Raw genomic sequence first — 11,990 nt, 5'->3', positions numbered from 1 at the left:
CAACTGAAGAGCTACAAGTTCATTTCATCTTTTACATGAAATAACTTCAAACATCTGCAAACTGCTATGGATTCTTCCTTACCCTTTCTTTATTTTTCCAAAACAGATTACTAATTTTCTCTAATGATTTCGGATATGGCAAAATTCAGAGATCCTTTAAAAATCTGATCAAATTCTCCAGGACTGTTTCTTTCATTGATGAAATATTTATTGTTTGTATACTCTGCATTGTCAGCAATTGTGCTGCCAAAATGTTGGATACTCAGATACAGTTCTTGCCCTTTTGAAGGTCACAGTTTAGTTTAGTTCTTTGACATGCTTTCATATGGAGAATTGTCAATGAGCTTTCAGATTCTACCTTCCAAATCATATTTTGCACTGTCATCACCCACTAAAAAATCCTGAAGAAACAAACAATCCATCACTCTAAAACAAAAACAAACAAAAGCTCTGGCAGGTTTTCCTGCATTTGGTTGGAATTATTTAGATTAAAGATAAATGTCAGGCCTAGGTAGGATGAAGTATGGAAAGGGAATGAGGTGCTGTTTTAGTTGACCCTGGAAATTTTTGGTTGGATCATAAGAGACAATGGTTGCTTGTAACTCTTGGCTAAAAGTTGACAATAAGCCGGAGAGTGATGACTTATTGTTTTCATCCAGCTGAGAAGTAAAAGTCTCTTTTTATTCTTTTTTACAACTTGGTAATCACAGAATGCTCAAGAAAAGCCTAAGGTAGAAAATGTATTGAACTAGATAGAACTTAGCAATTTAAGGGAAACTGCTGTTCTTGTCCTGTAGAAATGAAAGAGATGATTGAAACTTAAGACATTAAGAGGTAAAAGAAATTGAATTCTCAAGATTAATTTTTTTAAAGAACGCAAGGAGTAGTTCTGTTTTCTCTTTTTCTTAAAGAAAAGTTATAGTTGCAACTTGCTAAAAGAAAATGAAATCTTTAAATTCTATTATATAACAAAGATAAAAACAGGAATGTAATCTAGACAATTTATACACAGACAAGGTCCATTAGAGAGAGTTTCCTAAAATTTATCAGTGATGAGGACAGTAAAGGAAGTACAAATGTTTTCTAGATTAATACAATTTCAGAATAAAGATTTATGAATGCAATTCAAAGTACATATTTTATTAAAGAAATTATATGATATTAATTAAAATTTACTAATGGAATGGTAGTTTAATTTGACTAATTTTTAAAAATCTGAAATACTTTTAGATAAAATATTAAAATAAAATGTATAAACTGTCAAGTGAAAAGTTGGTGCATTTTCTTATCTAGAATAAATGTCAGGACAATGACAATGTAACAAGGACAAGAAAGATGATGAGGAAAAACAATGACTATCTGTAAAAAGTCACTTTGTTCAGTCACACCCCAGCTTTGGACTGAAGTCCACTGAACTGAAGGAAAATACATTTCCCCGAGTGTCTCTGTGTTTCTCAAGTAACAGGAGTCAGTGCATCAACAACTTCAGTTTGTGCCACTAAAGGGACCCACAATTGGCTTACAAATCAATTTTTAAAATATCTGCAACTTTGCTTTCTTTCATCCTTCTACTCAGAATAGTTTATGCTTTCTGGGCTCATCTTGCAATTGATCCTGGTCTTGAAACTGACAGCTGTGAACTAGCAAAAAAAAAAAAAAAAAATGATGTATCAAGCGTTGCCATGCCTGAAGAAAATTCAAAGAAAGGTCTATTTAGGCAGGTTGTAATCCATGACTCATTAATAAACAAAGAAAACCAATTTTTATATTTTGAGTCCCTGTAGACCACATGGATTTTGAAGTGCAATATATAGTTTATGTGTATATATATTACATTTTATAAATATATAATAAAACAATATCATATTTCATTTATATTTTTATAAACATTATTTATTTTATTGTTTATTTATATTGCTTATATTTACTTTTATATTTATATATACATGATGCAAAAGATGGTATTGCAGTATAGATACCAAGTTTTATGTAGCACTCTAAATAGATTCTGAGGCAGTACCCCATAATAAAATGCCCAAAAGTATAGGAGTCACAGTAAGAGAGATAAATCACAATTATAAAGAACATTATGCCAGCTCATGTTCTGTTTGCAAACAAGACAAATATTTTTAAAATACTGGATTTTTAAATTTTGTTGTTGTGAGTACAATATTATAAGCCTATACTCACAGAAAATTTACTTTAAAACTAATATTTTCCAGGTAACTTGTTAGCTATGGAAAAAAATATCAGAGAGCTTTCAGTGTCACACAAATTTTAAGAAATCTGAAAACCTGATTTATTTGCACAGGAAGGATTGTCTTTGGGTCTCTCCATATGAGGAGGCTGTGATCCCAGCAGGACAGGTATTTTCTCCTCCATTGCCTCCGATGGCACTATAGAAGCACTGATAGACAATTACTGAACAAATATTTATAACATACTACAGGCCCAGTGCATGAAATTTGTGCATGGGGGAGGGGGGGCCCCCTCAGCGCAGCCTGCACCCTCTCCAATCCAGGACCTCTTGGGGAATATCTGACTACCAGTTTAGGCCCGATCCCTGGGCCTAAACCAGCAGTAGGACATCCCTCTCACAATCCGGGACCCCTGGCTCCTAACTCCTCACCTGCCTGCCTGCCTGATCACCCCTAACTGCCTCTGCCTGCCGGCTTGGTCGAGCCCAACTGCCCCCGCTGCCGGCCTGGTCAGTCATTTGGTTGTCCCTCCCTAACCCTCCTGCCAACCTTGTTGCCCCACGCAGCCTGCTGTTCAGTCGTTACTGTTACTGTGACAGTGTCCTAGACAATTTGCATATTCCTTTATTAGTATAGACATTTATATGCATATTCTTTGAACTTAGCCCATTGCCTGGAACTTGAAAAGCACTATATATGTATTTACTAAGTAAGTACAGTGAAATGATTTCTGTCTAAATTTGGAAGAAATGAGCAAAATACTTAATGATTCTAAATTTTTATGTGCCAGATTATATTAACACTAGTGGCCCGGTGCACGAAATTCGTGCACGGGGGAGGGGTTGTTTCTCAGCCCGGCCTGCACCCTCTCTAATCTGGGACCCTTCGAAAGATGTCCTACTGCCGATTTACATGGATCGGGCCTAAACTGGCTGTCGGACATCACTCTCACAATCTGGGACTGCTGCCTCATAACCACTCACCTGCCTGCCTGATTGCCCCTAACCACTCTGCATGCTGGCCTCCTTGCCCCCAACTGCTCCCCTCCACCAGCCTGCTTGCCCCCAAATGCCCCCCACCACCAGTCTGATCACCCCCAACTGCCCCCCTGCTGGCCTGCTAGCCCCTACCTTCCCTCCCCACTGGCCTGCTTGCCCCCAACTGCCCCCCTGCTGACCTGCTCACGCCAAACTGCCCCCCCATCCTGATCACCCCCAACTGACCCCCACTGATGGCCTGCTTACCCCCAGTGGCCCCGCCCCTCACCAGCATGATCACCCACAACTGCCTTCCCCTCTTGGCCTCTAGCCACCTCTACCTCAGCCCCGCCACCATGGCTTTGTCCAGAAGAACGTCCAGAAGGTCTCCTGGAAGGTCTCCCAGTCTAATTAGCATATTACCCTTTTATTAGTGTAGATTATTGTTCATCCCATTAGGGAATGTTTATTAAGAATATACAAAATTGCTCAGCTGGTGTGGCACAGTGGTTGAGCATCAACCCATGAACCAAGACATCACCAGTTTGATTCCTGGTCAGAATACATGCCCAGGTTGCAGGTTCAATCCCAAGTAGAGGGCATGCAAGTGGCAGCTGATTCATGAATCTCTCTCATTGATGTTTCTATTTCCCTATTCCTCTCTCTCTAAAATCAATAAAACCATATATATTTTTAAAAGTGCATTCAAAATCATTATATGCAGGAAATCCTGATTTCCAGTACTTGATAAGTTTCTAGTTGGAAATATTATATGATCACATTTGAAAAAAAGTAAAGTAAGAGATACAAATATACTGGTCACAGACATTCTTCAACAAACTACTGGAATTTAATTTGAATAATTTAATATTTCTGAAGAAAGTGCATTTCTTATTCTTATTTCTACCTTCCTTATCAGCTAAATAAAAACAAAATAATGATAATCCTGATATCATTATTAAGTGAAATGATTTGAAAAGCAAATCTGTGTTATGCCAACATTATTTAATACAGGAGCTTAGGAGAGTGGGTAAAAATATGGGCTGAAAAATCTAAAGGAAAAGATGCTATAGCAGTGGTTCTCAACCTTCTGGCCCTTTAAATACAGTTCCTCATATTGTGACCCAACCATAAAATTATTTTCATTGCTACTTCATAACTGTAATGTTGCTACTGTTATGAATCGTAATGTAAATATCTGGTATGCAGGATGGTCTTAGGCAACCCCTGTGAATGGGTCTTTCAACCGCCAAAGCGGTCACGACCCACAGGTTGAGAACCACTGTGCTATAGTATATGTTGAGAGGTTGGAAAGAGCATTAGAAGAAGATAGACAGCCTTATTAAAGATGTAAATTGTTGTATAGAAAAGGTACAGTGAAATTAAATATACATAGACTAGAGGCCTGGTGCATGAAATTCGTGCACGGGGGTGTGTGTGTCCCTCAGCCCAGCTTGCACCCTCTCCAATCTGGGACCCCTTGAGGGATGTCCGACTGCCGGTTTAGGCCCGATTCCTGTGGGATCGAGCCTAAACCGGCAGTCGAACATCCCTCTCGCAATCCGGGACTGCTGGCTCCTAACCACTCACCTGCCTGCCTGATTGCTCCTAACTACTCTGCCTGCCAGCCTTGTCGCCCCTAACTGTCCTCCCTGCTAGCCTGGTTGCCTCTAACTGCCCTCCCTTATTGGCCTCATTTTCCCCAACTGCCCTCCCCTGTAGGTCTGGTCCCCCCCCAACCATCCTCCCCTGCAGGCCTGGTCACCCCTAACTGCCCTCCCCTGCAGGTTTGGTGGCCCCCAATTGTCCTTCCCTGCAGGCCTGATCACCCACAACTGCCCTTCCCTGCCGGCCATCTTGTGTCCACATGGGGGTGTCCATCTTGTGTCCACATGGGGGTGGCCATCATGTGTCCACACGGGTGCAGCCATCTTCTGTCCACACGGGTGCAGCCATCTTGTGTCCACATGGGGGTGGCCATCATGTGTCCACACGGGTGCAGCCATCTTGTGTCCACACGGGTGCGGCCATCTTGTGTCCACATGGGGGCGGCCATCTTGTGTCCACATGAGGGCGGCCATCTTGTGTTGGAGTGATGGTCAATTTGCATATTACTCTTTTATTAGATAGGATAAGCTGGAAGGCTAAACAGTGAAAGGTCTTAATGAGATGAAAGCCCAGAGATAATGCCTCAACATGAGTATCAAGGGAGTAGTAAAGTTAAAAAATAGATCTATTATTTGCATTTATTCTGATTTCATTGCAAGAATTTAATAAAAATTGTTTTTAACCCAGTAAAATGTGTTTTTATAGCTAATATTCAGAATATATTGAGAATGTACCAGATTTTACTGGAAGATGATGATAGCATATGGATTATTAAGTATTTGCAGATTTTTGAGAGCCATAAAATATATTTCCAAGAGTTTCAGCAAAATACCTTACATAAGACCAAATGCTAAGATGCTCAGTGACCTAAACAATCTAATGACATTGTCAGGGTTACCATCATCACAGAACTTTAGTGTCAGAAGAAAGAATAGGAATCTGAGCATGTCCAAAAAGAAAAATAAATGTCTAGGAAGAAAAAAAAAATTGTGGTTTTTTTATGTTAAAAGCAAATGAATTCAACTGTATGCTTCCCTTGAATGGCATACTCTTTCATCTTTTCACACATGGGATTATATTCTTTTCATCTAAGTTGATACTTCTCTCCCAGATCCCTCTTTGACCTATCTTTGAAAGTTTCCAACTGAAAGTTTTTCAGTTATATTGTAGGCATCTTTTTCTTTTCAATTTAGGGACTACTTCTTTTCAAAAAATTGTATTTTTTCTTTAATGTAGGCTTATTATTATTTCTCACTTTCTCTTGGCCAATAACAGAGATAACTGATATTTAATCATATAAATAACCTGAAGCATGTGTGTTACTATAATTTGCCTACAAAAATTTTAATATAGAAGTCTTCAAGGAACATACCTGGGAAATCCTCAAAATTAGGAGGGCGTCCTTGCTTAATTTCAGTATATGCAAGTTGTCTGTCTTGCTCTTTTCAATGTAAAGAAATAACCTGGGAGGAAAGTATTAAGAACAAGTTTGATTATAGAATGCCATGGAAGTTGACTTAATAAAGTAACATCATTTTTACATTTGGTACAAGATGTCCACACTATTTAAATGTAAAACTTTCTGGAAACTTTTTTGGCACCCTCCCACCACCATTACGAATGTACCATTATCATAGAGCTCCCCAAACCATAAAATCAGTGTGTGATTTTTATTTTTTCAAATCTGTTTCATGATCACACTTTTGGCAAAAAAGGAAACAGAACATGGGAGGCTTTATAAAAGTTTCATGAAAATTAATTCAACTGTTTAAATGGGGATAAGTGAAGTCTGATAGAAATTAAGCAAAATTTTCTGCTATCAGCACTCCATCTGTCCTTTTAGACCTTTCTCTTAATTAATATTTACTTTTTTGCTCACTAACTAACAACCTGACTCTAAGCTTCCTTTTGGCTAACTGCAATCTCCTTATTTTTCTTCTAGTGGGTTATTTGCCCCCAAAGTGATCTACATCTCCAAATTTTATTTTTAACCATCTATGTTTAGCTAAATCTGATCATTTCTTGAGAGGATATCTTAAAAAAATGAGAGAAGATGAAATAAATTTCTACATTGTGTCATAGAAGAAGTCTAATTAGATAGAAATTCTACAAAAAAAGGTACAGAGAAAATGAAAGAATGAGGACAAAGAACTTAGTTTGTTAATTCAAATTTGTTAAGCTTTAATAGGTAATTTCTATTGAAGTAGAAAATGTGGAAAGAAAATTGCAAAAAATCACAATTTCTGTTTATGGTGTGGATGTGGAAATGGACGCTGCTAAAAATGTCAATGGTCCCCAACCAGCATCACTCAGTGGTTGAGCACTGACCTATGAACCAGAAGGTCACTGTTGGATTCCTAATCAGGACACCTGCCAGGTCTTGGGCTCGATCCCTTGGGTGGGGTGTGTAGTAGGCAGCCAATCAACGATTATCTCCCACCATTGACCTTTCTATCTTTCCCTCTCCCTTCCTCTCTGAAATCAATAAAAATATATTTTTTAAAAATGTCGATGGTAAAGAAAAGTGGGTTAGTAGCTTGATAACAGTACTGTAGAGAGAAGTTTGCATTTGTGTGTGTGTGTTTTAATACAGAAGACAAGTGTGAAAATAATCACTGCTCTAAGTAATGCCAAATAATTACTATTCTCGCTTTCCAAACTGAGAGCCTTTACAAAGATCCAGTAATTAAATAGGAGAGGTTAAATGCTTATGAAATAGGGTCACCTTCCATTATAAATTGAATATCTGTTTGATCTCTACTGTTCAATGTCTGCTTGTAATCATTATGAAATCTTAAAATCTAGATATGTGGATGTCAAGGTTTCAGCTACAGGAAATCCTTAATTTCTTGAATAAATGGTATAAACTTTATAATATAATTTGGTTTTCCAGGATGACTCAATAAATCTTTTGAGTGAAAGTTACTTGGTTTGAAATACAAAATGTGCATAAAAACAAACTAGTAAGCAAGAAAACAATAGTTTGTTTAAATTTAGCTATAGGTTTTATTTAAAACCAAGAATTGAAAACTAATTGCTTCTTTACTAAATTAACTTAATTGTCAAATCAATTACTTATGTAATTCAAAAAAAATTTATGTTACATGTTAATTTCTTTAATACTACAAATTACAGTAAATTACTGGTGATCAAGAGACAACCCAGCACACTTCTTTGTAGCCATGCCTAAGTTACTTGAAGTAGAATTGGAGAGAAAGCCAAACATCTTATAATTCAACATGACCCCATCACCCTTGGGCTATCCATAGTCCATCCTGGGAGAAAGACAACACATTTGGGGAGCAATGAAAGAATATAAGGATAGTAAGTCATTGAGAGAACTCAATTTTGGGGGAACTCTATAAAATAATGTAACCTTAAATGGCTGAGGGTCCTTTGGATGAGTAATTCACTAAATATCACACTTTCAAGTAGAGCTTTTTTGTTGTTATTTTTGGAACTTACTTTTTGGAACATTTTTCAGAATGTTCTCTTATTTTCTAATTGCAACTGAAATAACATTTTCAAGCACAGCATCAACAGTTTTGTTGTTCCTTACACATTACACTGTATTCTTCCAGGAAATAGATTTTATTCTTGGACATAAAGGAAAGAGAAAGCAATTTTAACATTTTTCCTCCCACATGTATCTTTTATCCACGAAATGAATTTCAATATAGTTGTGTGGAAGCATGGGTTTTAATTATTTTCTTAGGGACTGACAATTCCAATTTCCCAGATGATAAGTTAAATGTGTAATCCTCTATTATATATCACATTTCATTATATACAACTGAATAATACCCACGTGAAAGTTATTCCCTGGAAATAGACCACTAAAGTACCATTAAGTACACTGCTGGTTTAGGGCACAAAATGATACCTCAGTATCCAGAAATAGTTAAAAAAATTAAAAATATCCAATTTACTTTCTTTAAATATTTTAATAATACCAAATTCTTTATAGTTTGCAAAACAATTTCAAAAATGTTATCATTTTTATACTCACAGTAAACCCAAGAGATAGCAATTGCTGTCTCCATATTACAATGAAGATATTACAGCTCTAAAAGATTTTCTGTCATTAATGTGTTGATTGTTAAGTGGCAGGACTGGAAATTTTATACAGACCTAACAGTGAGTCTTGGCTGGTTTCTATAATACAGCTTCTTCTAGTTTTGTGTGTATGAGGATATTTACATACTGAGAGAAGGAAATATTCTCAACAACAAAAAAAGAAAACGATGCTTTTAGTGCATCATCTGGGACTGCAAGGCACAAATACTTTGAAGTGTGTGCAAATTTACCTTTTTAAATAAGATAGTGATTGAAAGAAAATAAGATACATGTGATCAAATAAGGTACAAATTATATTTTTCTTTGTCTATGGCTTCTGGAAAATATGATTGTTGGTTTGCAGAACAAGTATTTCGCTAGCACTACAGCAGACGTTTTATTTCTAGTGACATGCGAGAGTGGGTGGTGAGGATTTCAGATCAGAACATTGCGTTCTTGTGAACAGGCAAAGATTGTATAATGGCTAGATTTACTTTTTCCCTTTTTTCCCCCTTATATTGGCCATCATACAGCCTTTGAGAATTAAATTCCAGCCCCTTTTCAAAAGAGAAAACAAAAAGCCAATACTAGATAAACCTGGGCTACAGATAACCTCTATAAAAGATCATTTCTTTAATGCTTGATTTTTTTTTTTTTTGGAGAACTCCAAATGCTTAATCAGATAAGTATTAAATTATATTTTCTCCTTTCTGAGGATCAGATAAAATTATAGTTTGGGTTATTATTAAATACACTTGTCAAGGCCTAAGAAAATATTGCTTCTCTTGGATTCTACTTAGAGGAAAGCACATGTAAGATTATGGAATAGGATATCTCTGAAGTCAAGAATAGTTTATCTTTGCAGAAAAGTAGACTTAGTATATAAGTAAAAAATCCCACATAAGTTCAATTTTTATTTTTATATGAGCAATATGCATAGTAAAACAAGCATTTGCTTTGAGACCCCATGATTTTTAAGCAAATAAAGCTTATTTTTAAACATAGGTCTTCATATTACAGAGAAATCACAGTAATATTTCAACTCAAGTTTATGGGATTCTGAGTTATCATCTTCTTGTCAGAATAACTGAGGAATCTCATTCTGTGCTTGCTTACTTGCTTACTTCATAGTAGGTATGTAAATATGCATAAGTAACTCACACTCCCTGTCTGTCATTTTTCCCTTTTGAAAGATATGAGACATTAACCTAAATTATAAAGTTAATTTGAGGATTAAATCATAATATTAAATAACATTTTTTACTCTTTCTGATAATTTTATTGAGTCTCCAAACTGAGAAGATAGATGGAAGGAATGAACATTGTTTTTAAAAAAAGATGCTAATATATATATATGTTCAGTATTTGCAAATAAGTGTCTTAAAATTAGACCTGCCATCCTTAGCTCATTACTCACTTCTACCTATGTGTAGAGAAGACTAATATTTCAGTAGATTGAGACTTAAAAAAAAACTTGTTAGAATCATCAGCATTTTACCTCCCTTTGTTTTCTATGATGGTGGTGAATGTTTCCTAATTTTAGGACTTGCTCAGGGAGTTTCAAAACAGTGGATGAGATAGGAAGGGGTTATATGCTAGAAAACAAGATTGACATCTCAACTTCAGACTGATTCTTTCTTTTCTCCCTTTTCCCCCATTGATTTTTTAGGGAGAGTGGAAGAGAAAGGGAAAGAGAGAGAAACAAAGATGTGAGAGAAACACATTGATTGATTGCCTCCTGCAGGAACCCTGACCAGGGCCCCTGGGCCCAAGGAGGAGCCTGCAACCAAGGTACATGTCCTTGATTGGAATTGAACCTGGGACCCTTTGGTCCGTAGGCCAACACTCTGTCCACTGAGCCAAACCGGCTAGGGCTGATGCTTTCTTAATGGGCAAATAACATTTGAGTGTTTCCCACCCTGAGGACATCAATGACATCAATGATAGGTGACAAAAACACCTGGCAGGCTATACTTTCACTGCCCTCTGTCTCAGCTCTCCCCCCACTTCCCTTCCAGGGGAGCCAGAGGCAGCACAGTCAGGTGGAGAGAAGCAGTGGACAGACAAGAAATGAGAGTGCATTATTTCCCCCCTGCTCAGCCGAATTCTCAGGACAGGCAGACTCGAGCCAGAGAAGGGGACATCCTTAAATTGGATAACAGGTCATAACTTCAGGACTAATCTTAGTTGCAGTTTTATTTTGATATTGAAAATAAGTTTTCTAATACGTGAAAGTAACCGAGAATGATTTTGCATCCAAATACACTACCCAGGGGCAAGAAGGAAAGATATAATGGAGATTATTTATAGAGAGGGGTGAGAAAGAGATGCTTTTTAATTTAATTTGGCTTTGTAAAAATATTAGTACTTGTCTTACCAACTATATCTTCAAAATAGAACTCAAATCTGCTCTTTTCTTTCTATCTCTATTGATATCACCTTAGTCCAGGCTTCATTTCTCACTTAAGTAATTGTATCAGCATCTCTTCTTTGGTCTTGCCACTCCTATTGTTTCTCCTCCCCTATTCATTCTCCATAGAACAGGAAACATGGTTTTCTCAGAACATAATTTAGGTCATATTTAGCTTCCTTGCTTAAACATTTTAATGGCTTTTGTATTGCATTATCCCAAATCCAAATTCCTTGCCTCAGCTTACATGTTCTGTCTTCCACCTATTGCTCCAGGTGCTTTCTGGTCCACTTCCTGCCTACTTCACTCTGATGCAGACTCTCCAGTCTCCTGCCATCATCTTCTAGCTCGAGGTATGTAGTTCCCAGTGACAGCAAGACCTTCCCCATCCCTCAACCTCTTCAGTTCAGATAGCTAAGTCATCTCATCTACTTCGCCTCTTCAAAGACGTTTTTTAATTTTTCAACTAGAGTTGACAATTAATATTATTTTATATTAGTTCCAGTTGAGAATAGCATAGTGGGTAGACATTTATATAATTTATAAAGTGATCCCTCCGTGAAGTCTGGCACCCATGCAGTGGGCACCATACATAGATATTAACATTATTAAGTATATTCCCTTTGCTGTACTTTATAACCCCATGCCTATTTTGTAACTGCTGATTTGTACATCTTTATCCCTTCACCTTTTTCACCCAGTTCCTCAACCCTCTCCCATCTGACAACCATCAGTCTGACC

The sequence above is a fragment of the Myotis daubentonii genome, chromosome 2 (assembly GCF_963259705.1).
Source record: "Myotis daubentonii chromosome 2, mMyoDau2.1, whole genome shotgun sequence".
In the NCBI taxonomy this organism is placed as follows: domain Eukaryota; kingdom Metazoa; phylum Chordata; class Mammalia; order Chiroptera; family Vespertilionidae; genus Myotis; species Myotis daubentonii.
Note: the sequence above shows the minus strand (reverse complement) of the source record.